General features: G+C 40.2%; 1 long non-coding RNA gene across 1 annotated transcript in view; it reads left to right on the forward strand.

Annotated features, from left to right (window-relative positions):
• The window catches only part of LOC146491297 (uncharacterized), a 37,877-nt gene extending 20,010 nt beyond the window's left edge, over positions 1-17,867 (forward strand). Inside the window, exons 2-3 of the long non-coding RNA XR_014872280.1 lie at positions 12,972-13,083; positions 13,894-17,867. This is a non-coding gene — a long non-coding RNA (uncharacterized LOC146491297). The remainder of the gene's footprint in view (positions 1-12,971; positions 13,084-13,893) is intronic.
• The last annotated feature ends 3 nt before the right edge of the window (positions 17,868-17,870 follow it).

Here is a 17,870-nt window from a genome sequence, read left to right on the forward strand (position 1 = left end):
AATGATCTGCTAGAGGGTGTGGGGGGCCACTGGGGGCTCACTCTCAAAACTAGCTCCGTGGTCAGAGTGAATGCGCTGAGGGAAGCCATACACACAAAAGAATCCATCCCAGAGCTTTTTAGCAACTCTCTTAGCGGTCTGATCCGGGCATTGGAATGCATGTGCTAATTTTGTGAAGTGGTCAGTAATCACAAGGACATCCACAGACTTGTTGTTGCTGTCCTCAGCTGACCAGAAGTCAATGCACACAAGTTCCAGTGGAGCACAGGTCTTAATGCTTTCCAACGGGGCCCTAGCTGCTGGCTCTGGGGTCTTGCTGAGAACACACCTGCGGCAACTTCTCACATGATCGCGCACATCCTTCTCCATATCATACCATAAGAAACGCTGACGAGCCAAGGAGAGTGTGCGAGGTTGACCTTGATGACCAGCATTGTCGTGTATGCCAGACAGCACCACTTGTTTTAGGGAGTCAGGTACCATAAACTGGAATCTCTTGTGTTTGGTCAGTGGGTCCCTCACAACTCTGTAGAGGACACCATTGAGGAATGTGAGCTTATCCCATTGTTTCAGGAGCCGCAACGTATGTTGGTTCTCATGACAGCGCTCACGTCTGGAGGGTCTGCGCTTACGCTCAACATAGCGGGCTACTCTGGAGATCACAGGATCCCCTGTTTGATGAGACAGGAGATCAGCATGGGACAGCGCATGAGAGACATCACAGTCAGGTGGACTAATGGAGGTCAGGTGACCAGCGAGGGATGTTGCACGCTGGCGAGAAGCAGACTCCCACTCACAGAGGGAAGACATGAGAGAAGACACGTCATCAGTTGACAGAGACACATCAAGCACAGCAGAGGGTGGAGCACTGCGTATCGATTGAGGTTGACAGGTCAAACGGAAGGCATCTTGGACACTAGCATCTTTCACATCACTGACTTGCTCTAGCAGCTCAAAGTAGGGCTCCGACAGGAGGCGCTGGGCCAAATGGCTCACAAACGGTTCCCTGCTCAGGGTGTCTGCCACGATGTTCAGCTTTCCAGGAACATATTTGATCTCAAAGCAGTATGGTGCAAGCTTAGAGACCCAACGCTGTTCACAGGCATCCAGCTTTGGCTTAGTCAGAATGTATGTGAGAGGATTGTTATCAGTCCAGACAGTGAACCGGTGACCCTTGAGCCAGTGGCTGAACTTATCGCACACAGCCCACTTCAGAGCCAAAAATTCAAGCCGGTGTGCTGGGTATTTGGCCTGACTGCGGCTGAGAGACTTACTAGCAAAGGCTATAGGTCTTGCTCTCTCCTCACCAGCTGACACCTGGGATAAGACAGCACCCAGCCCATCCATGGAAGCGTCAGTCGAAAGGATGAATGGCCTCTCAAAATCAGGATGTGCCAGCACCGCACAGCTGAGGAGTGCACCTTTGAGTCCCTCAAATGCCTTCTCGCAAGCAGGAGTCCAGTCTTGAGGGGTGAGCTTGCGAAAGGTTCCCGGTTTCCGACTCCCATGGCAGCCTTTAGTCCTCTTCTGACCGGCAGTTAGAGCAAAGAGTGGCTTTGCAATACGAGAGCACCCTGGAATGAAATGCTGGTAAAACATCACCATGCCAAGGAAGGATCTCACTTTCCTCTGAGAAGGGGTGCAACCGTCACCATCCATAAGGTCAGTCTTCTGAAAACTGGCAATAACCCTCACTTTATCCTGATCAACTGAGACACCACCAGCATCCACGACATGACCCAAAAACCTCACAGAGCGTCTGAGAAAGTGACATTTTTTCTGCGCCAGCTTCAGATTGCTGGTCCTCAGGCGAGAGAAAACAATCTCAAGACGTTTTAGGGCCTCCTCTTCTGAAGGTGCAAACACCAGCAGGTCATCAAGATAACACAGGAGGCTGGAAAAGTTCAAGTCACCAAAGATGCTGAGCATCATCCGCATGAAAGATGCTGGGCTGTTGCATAGACCCTGGGGAAGTCTGTTGTACTCATACAGGCCAAGAGGTGTAGTGAAAGCCGTGTACCATCTGTTAGACTCATGGAGGGGAACGTTGTAGAACCCGGATGTGAGGTCCATGGTGCTGAAGAAAGCATTCCCACCAAGGGCAGCAAGACAGTCAGCCTGATGGGGCAGTGGGTGAGCATCCTTAACGGTTTTGGCATTGAGCCAGCGGAAGTCAGTGCATATCCTCAAGTCACCTGACTTCTTCCAAACCATTACCAGTGGCGAGGCGTATTCGCTGGTGGACTTACTAATGATGCCTTTCATCTCCATGTCTGAGAGCACCTCTCGCAACTTATGATAGTGAGCCGGTGGTACTCTGCGATAGGGAAGCCTGAAAGGGCGGTCGTCAGTGAGGTGGATACGATGGACAAAGTCTTTCACCTCACCACAGTCCAGTTTGTCTCTAGAGAACACATCTTGGTAAGTCAACACAAGCTCCACCAATTTCCTCTTCCACCCATCTGACACTTCACAGCCCTCAATGTCAATATCAGCCAACCCAGCGTCTTTGAGTAGCTGTGCAGAGTCAGGCACAGAGTCTGGTGAGGGGGGAAAACTGGTATGCTGGTCAGTCAGAGTCTCGCAGAGACCTTGAGTGATAGGCAGGTCCTCCACAGCAATACAAGGAAAGACATCCGCAATCTTAGCATTGCGACGAAGTGTCACAGGGCTCTCTGTTGGGTTAAGGACTTTCATAGGGACCCAACGATCTCCCCACATGGGTGTTATAATGCGCCCCACCATTATGTTCTTTGGAGTAGAACGGGCTGACGTGGGTTCCACAACGACAGTACTTCTCACTCACTCACTCAATTTTATTTATATAGCGCCAAATCACAACAAATGTCACCTCAAGGCGCTTCATAGATACAGAGAAAAGCCCAACAATCATATGACCCCCTATGAGCAAGCACTTTGGCGACAGTGGGAAGGAAAAACTCCCTTTTAACAGGAAGAAACCTCCGGCAGAACCAGGCTCAGGGAGGGGCGGCCATCTGCTGCGACCGGTTGGGGTGAGAGAAGGAAGACAGGATAAAAGACATGCTGTGGAAGAGAGACAGAGATTAATAACAGATACGATTCAATACAGAGAGGTCTGTTAACACATAGTGAGTGAGAAAGGTGACTGGAAAGGAAAAACTCAATGCATCATGGGAATCCCCCGGCAGCCTACATCTATTGCAGCATAACTAAGGGAGGATTCAGGGTCACCTGGTCCAGCCCTAACTATATGCTTTAGCAAAAAGGAAAGTTTTAAGCCTAATCTTAAAAGTAGAGATAGTGTCTGTCTCCCGAATCCAAACTGGAAGCTGGTTCCACAGAAGAGGGGCCTGAAAACTGAAGGCTCTCCCTCCCATTCTACTTTTAAATACTCTAGGAACAACAAGTAGGCCTGCAGAGCGAGAGCGAAGTGCTCTAATAGGGTGATATGGTACTACAAGGTCATTAAGATAAGATGGGGCCTGATTATTTAAGACCTTGTATGTGAGGAGCAGGATTTTGAATTCAATTCTGGATTTAACAGGAAGCCAATGAAGGGAAGCCAAAACAGGAGAAATATGCTCTCTCTTTCTAGTCTCTGTCAGTACTCTTGCTGCAGCATTTTGGATTAACTGAAGGCTTTTCAGTGAGTTTTTTGGACATCCTGATAATAATGAATTGCAGTAGTCCAGCCTGGAAGTAATAAATGCATGAACTAGTTTTTCAGCGTCACTCTGAGACAGGATATTTCTAATTTTAGAGATGATGCGCAAATGGAAGGACGCAGTCTTACATATTTGTTTAATATGTGCGTTGAAGGACATATCCTGGTCAAAAATGACTCCAAGGTTCCTCACAGTGTTACTGGAGGCCAAGGTAATGCCATCCAGAGTAAGAATCTGGTTAGATACCATATTTCTAAGCTTTTCAGCGCCGAGTACAATGACCTCAGTTTTATCTGAGTTAAGAAGCAGAAAGTTAGTGGCCATCCAAGTCTTTATGTCTTTAAGACATTCCTGCAGTTTAACTAATTGGTGTGTGTTATCTGGCTTCATGGACAGATAGAGCTGGGTGTCATCTGCATAGCAGTGAAAATGTATGCTATGTCTTCTAATGATGCTGCCTAGGGGAAGCATGTATAATGTAAACAGAATTGGTCCTAGCACTGAACCCTGTGGAACTCCATAATTAACCTCAGTGTGTGAAGAGGACTCTCCATTTACATGCACAAATTGGAGTCTATTAGATAGATATGATACAAACCACTGCAGTGCAATACCTGTAATACCTACAGCATGTTCTAATCGCTCTAATAGGATATTATGGTCAACAGTATCGAATGCTGCACTAAGGTCAAGAAGGACAAGCACAGAGATGAGTCCACTGTCAGAGGCCATAAGAAGATCATTTGTAACCTTCACTAAAGCTGTTTCTGTGCTGTGATGAACTCTGAAACCTGAGTGAAACTCTTCAAATAAACCATTCCTCTGCAGATGATCTGTTAGCTGTTTGACAACTACTCTTTCAAGGATTTTTGATATGAAAGGAAGATTGGAGATTGGCCTATAATTAGCTAAGACTGCTGGGTCTAGAGATGACTTTTTGAGTAAAGGTTTAACTGCAGCCACCTTGAAGGCCTGTGGTACATAGCCGATTATTAGAGATAGGTTGATCATATATAAGATCGAAGAATTAATCAATGGCAGGACTTCTTTGAGCAGTTTTGTAGGAATGGGGTCTAAAAGACACGTTGATGGTTTGGAGGAAGTAATTATTGAAGTTAACTCAGAAAGATCAATTGGAGAAAAAGAGTCTAACTTAACATCAATGAAACTAAGAGTAGCTGTAGATAATATTACATCTGTGGGATGATTATTGGTAATTTTTTCTCTAATGATAAAAATTTTATTTGTGAAGAAGTTCATGAAGTCATCACTAGTTAACGTTAAAGGGATGGTTGGCTCAAAAGAGCTCTGACTTTTTGTCAGCCTGGCTACAGTGCTGAAGAGAAACCTGGGGTTGTTCTTATTTTCTTCAATCAGTGATGAGTAGTAAGCTGTTCTGGCTTTGCGGAGGGCTTTCTTATAAAGCAACAAACTATTTCTCCAGGCTAAATGATGATCCTCTAAATTTGTGACACGCCATTTCCTCTCCAGATTACGAGTCATCTGCTTTAGGGTACGTGTTTGAGAATTATACCACGGGGTCAGGTACTTCTGATTAGAGACCTTAGTTTTCACAGGAGCTACAGTATCCAGAGTCGTACGTAGTGAGGAGGTGAAATTATTAACAAGATAATCGACCTCTGTTGGGGTAGCGTTCAGATAGCTGCTCTGCTCTGTGTTGGTACAGGGCATTGACGATGATAACAGTGGCTGGATTATATTCTTAAACTTAGTTACAGCGCTTTCAGAAAGACATCTACTTTGATAAAGTCCACTCTCCACTGCTGCGTAATCAATTATTGTAAATGTAAATGTTATCAAGAAATGATCAGACAGGAGAGGGTTTTCAGGAAACACTGTTAAATGTTCAGTTTCTATGCCATATGTTAAAACAAGATCTAGAGTGTGATTAAAGTGGTGGGTGGGTTCTTTTACATTTTGAGAGAAACCAATTGAGTCTAACAACAGATTAGGTACATCTGTTGTTAGTACATGTAACCTGTACCAGGTTGGTACAGGTTACATGTACATGTTCATGTACATGTAACATGTACCAAAAAACAAAACCTAGCTAGCTTCTACTGCTGTGACGTAAAATTTTCGTAAGCTAAGATGATCTTAAAATAGCGGGGCTATGTGCGGTAAATGCTAGTGTTAGCCATGTTAGCACGTTACCTTCAAAAGGTGGTCAGGGTGTCCATAGGCGAGTTCGGAGATTCAGCTCTACGTTTCACTACAGAGCCTCTTCACATATCCCTGATGGACAAAGTGTAAATTCCGAGGCTTAATGACCTACAAGCACACATGCTTCTTAGCAGGGCAAAGCTATAAGCACAAACAACAGTGTAGAAAAATCCAGGCAGCCAGCCTGTGTCTGTCCAACCAATAAGTGAGCTCTTTACATCACACCGCATGGCTAATTTGAATTACTTTGGGATTTCGAAAATGAGATCCAATCCAAAAGCTAATCTGTGAGCAAACAATTTCCAAATGAGGAGTGGAATTGGCATTTTAAATGTCAGAAATAAATCTTTGATTTTTGAAACCATTTACTTATTTCTCTTGTTTAAATTTGTGTTTTACAAAAGGTTTCAAAAATCTGCTATTTAATTTGAAATTCGAAAATGGTTTTTGAAATAAGGTTTTTATTGAGAGTTTAATTCAATTATTGTGAAATTCATTTTTGATTTGAGGTATTTATTGATGGATTAATAATTCATCTTGGAAAATAGATTTAAAATAATGTTTTTAAATATGTTTTTATTCAAATATAAATACATTAATTTAGCAATATTTGGATAAACAAAATTATTTTTGAAATGAATTTGTAAATGAATTTACAAATGCATAATTTATTCTACAGTTTATTATTTAAGCACAGAATTGTTTATTTCGATGTGTGTGGTTCTTGTGGTCCTCCATATCTCAGCAGGCTTTTCGGATGAAACCATTGTGAGAACCTGCCTGAATCTATCATGTGACTTATTGCGACACAAGATGCGAGTGGGCGTTAATGCATCTGGGAAGGGATCTCAAAACTGGATTATAAGTAGCAGAGTTTGTGTTGTAAGCCACTTCCCGCCCCACTTGCACCATACTGGAGCTTGTCTTTTAGTCAGATGTTACTGGTTTTTGTATTGCTTCTCTGTCAGTAGCAGTTCATTTCAATTAAATTAATTTTATTTTTATTGTAGGGTAAAGACCCTTGGCATATTGATGACTGAATCATTTACACTAAGGTTTTGTTTTGACTGCCAATCTCATGTGCACCAGGACTAGTTTTTCCAGTGCCTTCATCACTTGATGTGAGAACAATTAGGCAATAGTCATTTAGCTCATCCAGGGGCGATTCTAGGATCAGAGCTTTGGAGGTGCTGAGCACCCAGAGAGCTGCCCAGCCAGGCAAGATAAACCTGTCTCTGTCAGTCCCTGCATCCTCAAATGTTGTCCCGAGTTCTCTCTGACTGTCACTTTGGTGCATTTAAACCCCTGTTCCTCCCTGTCCTCATCATCTGTTGTCTTCGTCTCCGTTATCAGTCATCATAATTTTACCATCTCTGTGCAAGTCTGCAAATTTCTTTATTAAATTATGAGATTCTTAAATTCATCAAGTCTCTCTGTGCCTGGGTCCTCTTCACAAAACATGACATCACTGCTTTGTACATTTTAACACAATTTAATCCCCACATTTGTGAAAGAAAAGCAAAACACTTTTTTGAAAAGGCCGTAACAAAACCATCAAATCTGATCAAGGTTATTTAAATGCTGCAAAAGAAGAATGGATTGGAATAGAAAAAATACATATCCTAACCTTAATTACTGCGGGAGAATAATGAGTGATGCTCATAGTGAGTAAAAAGTAAACTGAGTGCAGTTTTTGGACAGAGATTCACTTTTAATGTGTATGTATAATATAATACAGATACATAAAAAACACTCCCGAAACAGAATAAATTATTAAAAATAAATTATTACAAAATATTAATAAAAACTATAAAAATGGAGGCAACTTTGCCTGTGGTAGAATGTATACCATGTATGAAAAAAATCTTTATTGCAGATACTAATTTTGTGTTGTAAGATTTATGAGTTTCATGCTTTCATAGTGGTACTTAGGAGAGCTTGACATTTTTATCAGGTGGTACACACTGTAAAAAGTTTGAGAAACACTGATAAGTTAAGTGTGTGTGTGCTTTTGGAAAACATTTAAAGCTGCAGTACAGAATCTTTGAAACAAGCTAGCTTAAAACATTTTTAAGAATATAAACAGAGCATCTGCTTCTCTTTACAGCTCCTCACTCCACCAGGGCTGTTTGGCTCTTTCTGATAGTGTGCAAATGTGATGTACGTACTGCGGCAGTCATACAGACAACTGGACGGTCCAAAAGTTGGCCTACCTATTACTGGCTGAGGTTTTAGTAGAGTTGTGGCTGAACCACATAAAATATATCATTAATTTTAATCTCCCCAATCAATTATAATGTTATGTTGGAATGTTGTTAAAGAGGGTCAAAATGTTTCAACCCAGTTTGTTTTGCAGATTCTGTATAGCAGGTTTAATATAGGGAGAACACAACCTCCAGAGTGTGTGAGTAAAATTAGTTTTTTTTTCTCTTTGTCAGTTTAACAGTTTCTGTTGTGCCTGTCATTTTCCCTGTCTGTTTTCTTACCTGGTTCTTCCTGACCTTGTACTTTCTCCTCACGTTCCCCTCTTTCCTCTCTCCCTCTTTGGACTGAAATAACTCCTGTTATTTGTGTATAATCATACACAAATAACAGGAGTTATTTCAGTCATATAAGGTTATAAGGTTAATGGACATTCAGTCAGTTAGCTAGTTAGTATCCATTTCAAACAGGACAGTGGTAACCAACAGTAGGCTGCAGATAATTTAAAGTTTTAGATTTTAAATAGGCTATATACATTTCAATGGGAGCAACAGGACGGTCAAATGTCGCTGAATTTACTACAGAGCAGGACGGATTGTAGAGTAGCAAACATTGTCGGAAAACACGTTTTCAACACTGCAGGTTACCTGGTGTAATGCTTTTCAGCTAAAAAGAAACATGGTGTGACTCCTACCTAACTATATAAAGAGTAACTGAAGGTTAAATGCAGCTAATATGTCCTGTTTTAAGCCAGGGACTTACACTTCCGCTCCGCTGCGTCTCAGCCACCGTCGCTCTGGCAGCACGAGCTCCAGAGCCAGAGCAGGGGAGAGCTGGAACAAACCATTTTGGGAGGGGGGTCATCTATACTTTTGTTGTTAAAATGTTACGTCTCAAACAAGTACAGTACTGTATACTTTTTATATTTTTAGTAGTGTGTCACACAAACAGCAAATATTGTCAAAGAAAGTAAGAAATCTTTGGGGGTGCTTTGATTCATTTTAATGGGCTAAAATTGCCCCTGAGCTCATCTTTGTTACTGGAACCAAATGCATTATTGTCCACAACATTGGTATATTCTCCTACTTCGGATTCAGGTTGTAAATGCGACACAGGATCGCAGACACTTTCACCTTCAGAACTTCAAGCCTGCTGGCTTGCACTGGCACAGTCCTTTTTTCAGCTATTTCCTGTGGTGGCTACTGTCACAGTGAACCAGGGGGTCTTTGCTATAATGTGTAAACCTATTCTAGTTAATAAGTGAGCATAATATGGGCTCACCCCATGTTAGTCGGAATTATCCATCTTATGAAAGAAAATTAGCTTTTTAGTTTCGGTATAAATATGGTAAAAATGTTTACTCTGTAAAAATATCCAGTTTGAATTCCTCCTGATTGCTTCTGTTCTGTTGCTTGGCTGGAAGTCTCAAACCTAAATGAACCGTGAGACATGCAAGCTGTGTACTGGCATAGCTGCACCATTATACCTTTGTTGTTTAGATCTGTGTTCCTGGTATTTAAACGAAATAACATAATCAGTCAAAGGGCCATCTGTCTCATCTAATGAGGTCATGGCTTAAATGCAACAGATAGGTCCTTGCAGTTGTCAGTCTTCATGCTTTTATTCACAATCAATGGCACTGAAACATTTCTCACTAATTGGTCCTCTGAATATTTATGCAGCTACTTAGGTACAGAAAAGCAATCCATTAAACAATGTTTCTAAATCGACAACTGTAGGACAGCAACCATGTTAAGGTGACTGTGTTTTATGTCCCTTCAAACCTAAATCATTAAACAAGCTACAAAATGGAGAAGCTGAATGGTTGTGTATTCTACATCCGATAAGCCTATAATTACTGCCCACTGCTCTCTTGTATTGTGTAGTACAATAGCCCATAAATAGGATAAAGGTCAGGATTTAACAATTGGCATTGACTTGCTTTTTTACACTAATAAACATCAGTAGAGACTGTAGACTGTTGGCAAAACAATTTAATGATCTGTTATTAAAAAAAATGCTCATAACTGAGAATGAGTCTCATTTAATGAGATCTATTTGGCTACTGAACCCTTGTTATTGTGTTTCTATTAGAGAAAAACTAAGCAATTTTCCACAGCTTTACAAGTAGAGGAAAAGTTTTAATCAGGGTGGCATTACCAGGCTATACAGCCACAAAACCTACTGTCGGACCAGCACAGCACAGAACCAATGCAGAATTGTAAAAGGTATCGTCACGTTTCCCTAATATTTTGTCAGCAGTAAGGAAGATCCGTAATCACTTATCTGCCTGCTTTCCTGGGTGTTCAACTGCTCTTCTATTCTTTACATGATTGCTGCTTTCACATGCTGTCAGTCTCAGTTCTGACATCATTACTCTAGTCCAGTCGTCTTCTTGCTCACCTCAGCCAATCAGCTTCCGCTTTGCATGGTTTAAATCTGTGCTCTCCATCATTCCACCTTTCAGACTCGCTTGTTAAACCCACCTACTCTCCACCTCCCCTTCAGACACCTCAGCCAGAGCTCCATTCAAGCCTCAGTCTTCATCTTCACCACCACCAGCCATCTAGACTTCGGGGGATCTTTTCCTAACTTTCATAACTGCTAGGATTCTGTTCTGCCATGATGGGTCATTGGAGTTTAGTCACCAAATACATTAATTTCTCCATCTCAATAAATCAGTGCAGTTTTTCCAAGTGATTTCTCCTTATTGAAATATTGTAAGGTAAAGACCCTACAATAATACAGAGAAAACCTCGGCAGTCCCCGACAATATTAATAAGAACAAAGACTTTGCTATAATAAAGAAATATAGCATATCACAATTAGATTAATGAGTTAGTGACCTATGTCCACCTTAAAGTAAGTTTTCCCTGAGGCTTGCTGAATCACCATAGATAACTTATAATGGACACATCACCTGGTTGGGAGCAGATTATGCTGTTTTCCCACTTGAGGCACCTGTTATTGTGATTTTGGCACTTGAATGTAGTGAATGTAAGAAGATTTCCTTTAAGTTTAATATCAATAGGAAGCTCTTCTTTTCACATGTTTTTGTCTTTTACGTGCAAAAAGTGATTCTGCTGCGTGAATACATCTTATATGTGCAAGTTGTTAAAATCGCACCTGACTAAATCCAGGTATGCAAACTGTCTCACATTGTCACTGGAATTTGCAGATATCCAGCTAGTAACGCACAAAATGTTTCAACACTTGATTCCAAACTGCTGCTCTGTGTTATACTGTTCGAAATGCAGTTTGATTAATCTCTTTGTCGCAGTGTTGCATTAGACTTCTAGGAATCACTGTATGTGGAAGAAGACTGAAATAGCACATGAAACACCTCTTTTGATGAGAGCATGCCCAGACAGTATGACTTAACAGAGAAAGTTATTATTTACTGTTGCAATACCCATTATCTTTAACTGGGGTTTTAGATTTTGTTGAGCCAACTAACACAATAAAAGCCTAAACTTCTTTCATGTTATGCATGCACACACACACACACACACACACACACACTATGAAATTCCAAGAACTAAATATCAAAATAGTGAAAATGAAGCGATTCGGCTGCAATTTTGTCAACAAACAGACAATAAAATACAGGCTTTTTAAAACCATCCACATGGCTGTGCTTCACTCTTTTGCTTAAGTCTTTCTGCTTCTCTAGTGACGCACTAGTAAATTCAAATTTAAAGGCAGCTTGTTAGTTCAGCTTGTCACCAAAGCATTTCTAAATATTTACATGAGAGGCGCCACGAAGGTCTGGTCTTTTCAAGACCTTTTGTCTTGAAAAGACAGCACTGGGTTCTGGTGTAAGTGCATCCAATGGAGATGAATCAAATCACAAAAGTAACAGAAAAGTGACACTTGAAAATACACACTAACGCCAGAATATACATATTTTAGGAATGTGTAAACCTTCTTTTTATCACCCACGCTCACAGCTATCTGCAATATAAGCTTTTTGAGTTGGGATTAAAACAACAGCAACATCCTGAAATTATGTAATAGAATTGGACTGTATACAATGTGTTTTAACTACAGATGATGTAATCATAGGTCTTTTTTTTTTGTTTATGCAAACAAGAATTGAAATTTCTGCAGTTAGAGCAGCAAAGATTATATGAAAACACTATTTCTATTCATTTAAAAAAGTTGCTACAATAGCAATTATTTCACATTATCTACATTAAATGGTAGTTCACAATGAATTCATCCTACTTGGTCTGTCAACTTAACTAGTAGGTTAAATGAGACAAAAACATTTACGAATGTAATTTCTAGTAGGCTTGTCACAATCACCGTCCTCCTTAACATTTTACTTTATTTGATGCACTGTTAAGGACTTTTTTTTTTTCAGCTTTATACTAATAGACAACATACCTTTTAAACCATAACTGCACTGATTGAAGACATCAGACATGCAGTTTACACTAAAAATTCTACCTCTCTTTAATTACATTTTTACATCCTTCACATCTTGTGTGTAATCTTACCTGCACTATCCTCACCTCTATAGAAAGTCTGTTTCAGGTCAGTAACTTAATTTGAAAAATTTAGAGTGCATTTGTTTGCCACAGGGAGCAGTAGCTCCTCATTTCTACTTTTTTTTTTTACACTTTTTATTCTGACAGTTGCTTCAGAGCAAGACATCCGGTTTTCTCCTATGATTGACAGCTTTGAGACACCTTGCAATGACTCTTCTGCCTCTGTCATGTTTCGGCTCTGTCTGTCTTCTCTCCTTTTTCCCTTTGATGCTCTTTGTCTTTCTAGCATACACGTATGCCTTTCCTTAACCTCTCCAGGGACTGCTCTATCTAGCCCTTGGAAACTAAAGAAGAGCAAGTAATAAAAAGCTGTCTGTAAGAAAAAAAAAATATATATATATATATATATAATTTCTGTCTTTCTTTATTCTCCTACCTCCTCTAGGTTTCCTGCTAAGGCATCAGAGGTGCACATCCAAATCCCTGAATGACTGACAGCTCCAGAACCTATCATGTCAACTTTTGGTAATACATCACATCATATGCCCATCTATGAGGTAAAAATAAAAGTAAAAGCATTACATTTCAAATTTTCAAAACTATCAACTGTTTTAAGTGCTTAATTTCATAAAACAAAAGTCTGGCATAAATGTGTCACTTTGTTTTTATTTGTAATTAATTAAGTTAGTCATTTCAGTTAAACATTTGATACATTATTTTTCAATCAAGAAACTATATACTGGAAAATAGTGGGCTTAATGAAGATGTTAGAACTTAAGGCTTCCCATTTCTTCTCTGCTAAGGGTTTCAAAAAACTGAAAACTGCAGTTAGTTGTGATTGATTATGCTCATACTACATGTATAACGTGTCCTCTGTTCCTCTGCCTTAATGCACTGGGCATAGAAATAGTGGACACCAAAAGACAATTTTCACGGACTTGTGCTCTGTCACCGTCTGCGCTCTTTATTTATACAAGAGAAATGAATACATTCGTTCAGTGACATGAGCATGTGCGTATGTGATTGTGTGTGTATGTGTGTGTGTGTGTGTGTGTGCGCGCAAGGTCAGAACTGCTTGTTCAACTTCTTACTATCGCTGTAGAAAGATTCAGATACAAATATCAGAACACGTTTCATAAAGAACAATCAGTTCTAAACAAGGAAAAGGTCATCATGCAGTATTTTATCATCAATAAACTTATATCACTAAAAGCTTATACTGACTACTCAGTACAATTTTTCTCTTAAAAAATGGTAGCATTTGTTTCCCTGGCAATGAAAACAGACTGGAATGTCAATGAGATAAACAGGATGTTGTCCAGTATTAGGACTGGGGTATTTGAATTTTTTTTATGTTTAACTTTCAGGTGGAGGTGTGGGTGAATCCTGTGTAACCACCCATGGGCAGAGTGGCATTTTCCCAGGCTTACTGTGCACACTTCGGTCCAATCATCAAGACTGCGTATTGTATTTAAGGACCGGCAGTGCTGTGTGCTCCTAGTTTGTAGCTTAAACTTCAGGATGCCTTGTTTTGGCTCTTATCTGCTTCTCTGTTATTTGCCTGATATACTATGACCCACATCAAGATACTCAACTGCAATTTTGTTTGGAGTATAAGGACCAGTTTCATTTATATTGTCGTTCCCAGAAGATGCTGCACTTTCCTAACAGTCTTTTACAAACCAGCTATATTGTTGTTTCAAAAAAAAAAAGAAGAAAAAAAAAGGGCTTCATTCCTTTCTCAACCTGTGAGTTTGAGATGCTAACACTCAGCTTTTGAATACAGTTGCCCCGGGGGATTGGTTTGCAACAAAGAGTCTAACAGCTGCTTACTTTCATATGGCTATACAACCAAAACCACAGGCAGTTTGAGGTTGGAATTCATCGCCTACGAATATCTGGTCCAGCCAGTTACCACACAGCTGCTGTTCTAAAACTCAAACTCTCCTTGTTTCATGAGAGTTAAGCTCTCAGCCAATTAGCAGTCCTTTGACTTTTTTCCAGCTCCCTCCCAATGCTACCTCTAGGTCTGCTCTCACTCATCCATGTCTTAATGGATCTTGCTTTTTTTCCCCCAAAGTGCTTGCTCAAAAAGAGCCATATGATTATTGGAGTTTTCTCATTTTTTGTAGGGTCCTTACTTTACAATATGAAGTGACTTGAGGCAGTTGTTGTGATTTGGCACTGTATAAATAAAATTGAATTGAGTGAATACTTTGTTTGTGGCAATATAGTGTAGGCCTATTTGTGTTGGAGCTAGCTGATCATCACTGTTTGTTCTGTTTCGTTGCTCATTCTGTTCTTTTTTCTGGGTTTACCATTCATTCAAGCACTAGTGGTCTGACTCCTGTTTAGGGGCTGCTCTGCAAAATGAGTAGTACATGTGTAGTACACCAGTACATGTTGTACCGAGTGAATCAACTGAAAGGGAATGAACAGCATGTCTATAACTTATGTTCCCTGAAGGAGAGGAACTAGGTACAACACCAGGTGTCCCTACTGTGCACCTCAGCCCAGTGAAGCAAACTAAGGGATGACTGTGGTGACAGGGGTGGATATGTTGCATCAGGAGTTGCATGTTGCATCATAGGTTATCTGCCTTAAAGGTGTGAATATAGGTTTCTTCAGCTCAGGATATGCAGTGGTGTAATATCCCATACTATGTCTATTGCACCTCATTCTTCTCCTTCATGGAACACAAGTTATAGCCATAACTTGTCTTCTCTGAGGGAAACGTTATAGGCATAACCATTTGTTTTCTGTATGAAGTGACACTGAACAAGTGTTTAACCAGTGTTTCACAATGCATCTCTTTTTGAAAGTCTTTTTGAAACTAATATTTAGACCCTTTACTTGATGAAAAGGCTTTCACTTAAGTAAACTTTTTTCTTTAAAATACATGGGAAATAGGAAAAGTAGTGCAGAGCTACTGGGGTGGCTGTAGCTCAGGTGGCAGATCAGGTCAGCCACTAATCAGAAGGTCGGTGGTTCGATCCCAGGCTGCCTCCTGGCTCCATGCCAAATATCCTTGGGCAAGATACTAACCCCATGTTTGCCTACTGGTGGTGGTCAGAGGGCCTGGTGGCGCCAGTGTCCGGCAGCCTCGCCTCTGTCAGTGCGCCCCAGGCCAGGTGTGGCTACAATGTAGCTTGCCATCGCCAGTGTGTGAATGGGTGAATGCCTGAATGTAGTGTGAAGCGCTTTGGGGTCCTTAGGGACTAGAAAAGCGCTATACAAATGCAGGCCATTTACCATTTACTTATTTTGGAATTATTTACTCAATATCATTAGATCACGTTATTCATTCTTTTATGTGTCAACTATATCATTTTAAAGTTGCTGCTTTAATTTCATTTCATATACTACTACACTACCTTTATATTGAAGAAGACAGTAAAGACATCATTTTTGGAGGACAGCGAGTGGGGTTCACTGTTATTCTAGTGTTTGAACTTTTTTATGTTCTGCAGGTTTACTTTGATCCCTGTTGTGATGTCCTTCGCTCTCTAGCAATTTGGAGCTTTACCTTCGTTACCACCCTTTCAGTTCTTGTATACATTTTATGAACTTTTGGAAGTCTGCCATGATGGTTTATATTTTTTTCTTCTTTCATTTAGCTTCAGTTTCTATTTTGAGTTTGTTCATATTTAGTTTCTCCAGTGTTTCTGCTTTGGTCCTCTTTTTTCCACTGTTATGTTTAGTGTGACTTTTTTGTGTTTAGTACTGCATTTGCCTTTTGGTTATATCCTCTTTCATTTGGTTTCCATTCCTTTGTAACTGTCTGCCCTTTCATGATTGCCTTCGGCTGTGTTTTCACCTATGTCTCTTTCTCTTTGTAATCTCCCAATCACATGCGAGTGTACACGTAGTCCCATTTTCCCTTTGTTCTCAAACAAGGCTTCTATTTATACTTACGTTTGTGTTCCTGATTTTCTGGATTTCTCTTTAGTTTTACTTTATGCCCAGTTTAGTTTTGATCACCATGTGCTCCAGGTTTTAGTTTTCTCTTCAGATTAAGTTTTAATTTTAGTCTTTTGGACTGTGTTTCTGCCAAATTAGTCCATTTTTGAGTCGCCTGCTCTGCCTCTGCATGTCATACTTCTCAAATTTCATGAGAAAATCAACTTGGGAAAAGGTTTTCCTTTAATCTGAATAAATGATTTCCCTGTAAAAAACAAAGCAGCATTGACTAATTGTGAATATAACACGACTCCGATAATTGCCTTTAAATAAAATGCTGCTCTTTATCCCATACATGAATCTCAGTGCACAGTGAAAAGCTCCATCTTTCTTAAATCTTGACTATATCATGCATCTCCCCATGATGCTCCTATCAGCTCTTGTCGCCTATCATACCTCCTTTACCTTCTTCTTTGAGGACTTCCTCTCCCTTTCTGTATCCTATCTATCATTATCATCTTCTCCCTTTTTCTTTTTTGCCTTCCCCTTACGGGTGACTTGTGTCAAGACTGAAAAAGATAGTATGTACCTTTCCTATCTGGTCCTGTGGGAGAATTTGTATGCGACGCTGACAGTGGTTGACGGACAAGGATGGCTGGACATCCAAAACCTGAGAGGCAAGAAGTGCTCTCTGGAAAAGACAGAAAGCATATTGACAGCACTGATGCCGCAGATCATTAAGCATTTTTTATTTATCTAAATATAAAAACATATTTAGGGAAAACAGTCATCATATATTATATATTTTTTTCTTTTAAAGCGTTTCACCGACTTGTTGCTGCCATTAAGTTTTGTATATACACAAATTCTTCCACAAGACAATTTTCATTTTTGAACTTATTCTGCGAGCTAATCAGCCTCTGTCCCATCTGTCTCAGTGCTTTTCTGTAATCTTGCTTTTCAGACTCTCTTTGAGGCATCCACCTCATCCTGGCCAGATAAAGTCTTGTCCAAGTGTCAACCTGCTGCGGGACCAGTGTCTAGATTCCAGAGCGTCCTGTCCCACTTCCTACCATTGTTGGACTCCTCTCTGCTGTTTAGTTTCATCAGTCTTGTCACCAAAAATCTAATAGAGTATATATATACCAATAATGCATGCAAAGTTCCTTTAAATGACATGAACTGATGTTCTGCACTGATGTTCAGCATCTTGGCCATTCTGCATTATAATATGGAATAACCTTATTCATGCAATAAGCTTAGAGAAAATACACCTATAATCAGATTTTGTTGTGTTGAAAGTGTACTTTTCAGAACATATTGATTTACATATTGCATTTCAGTGGGTTCCTAGCTTCTTTTTAAATAAGTAAAAACGATATAATACAAGTGTTCTAGTATGGCAGAGTTTATAATTAAACAACACTTGCATAAGTGTGTACTC

This window comes from Neolamprologus multifasciatus, chromosome 23, assembly GCF_963576455.1.
Source record: "Neolamprologus multifasciatus chromosome 23, fNeoMul1.2, whole genome shotgun sequence".
Lineage (NCBI taxonomy): Eukaryota > Metazoa > Chordata > Actinopteri > Cichliformes > Cichlidae > Neolamprologus > Neolamprologus multifasciatus.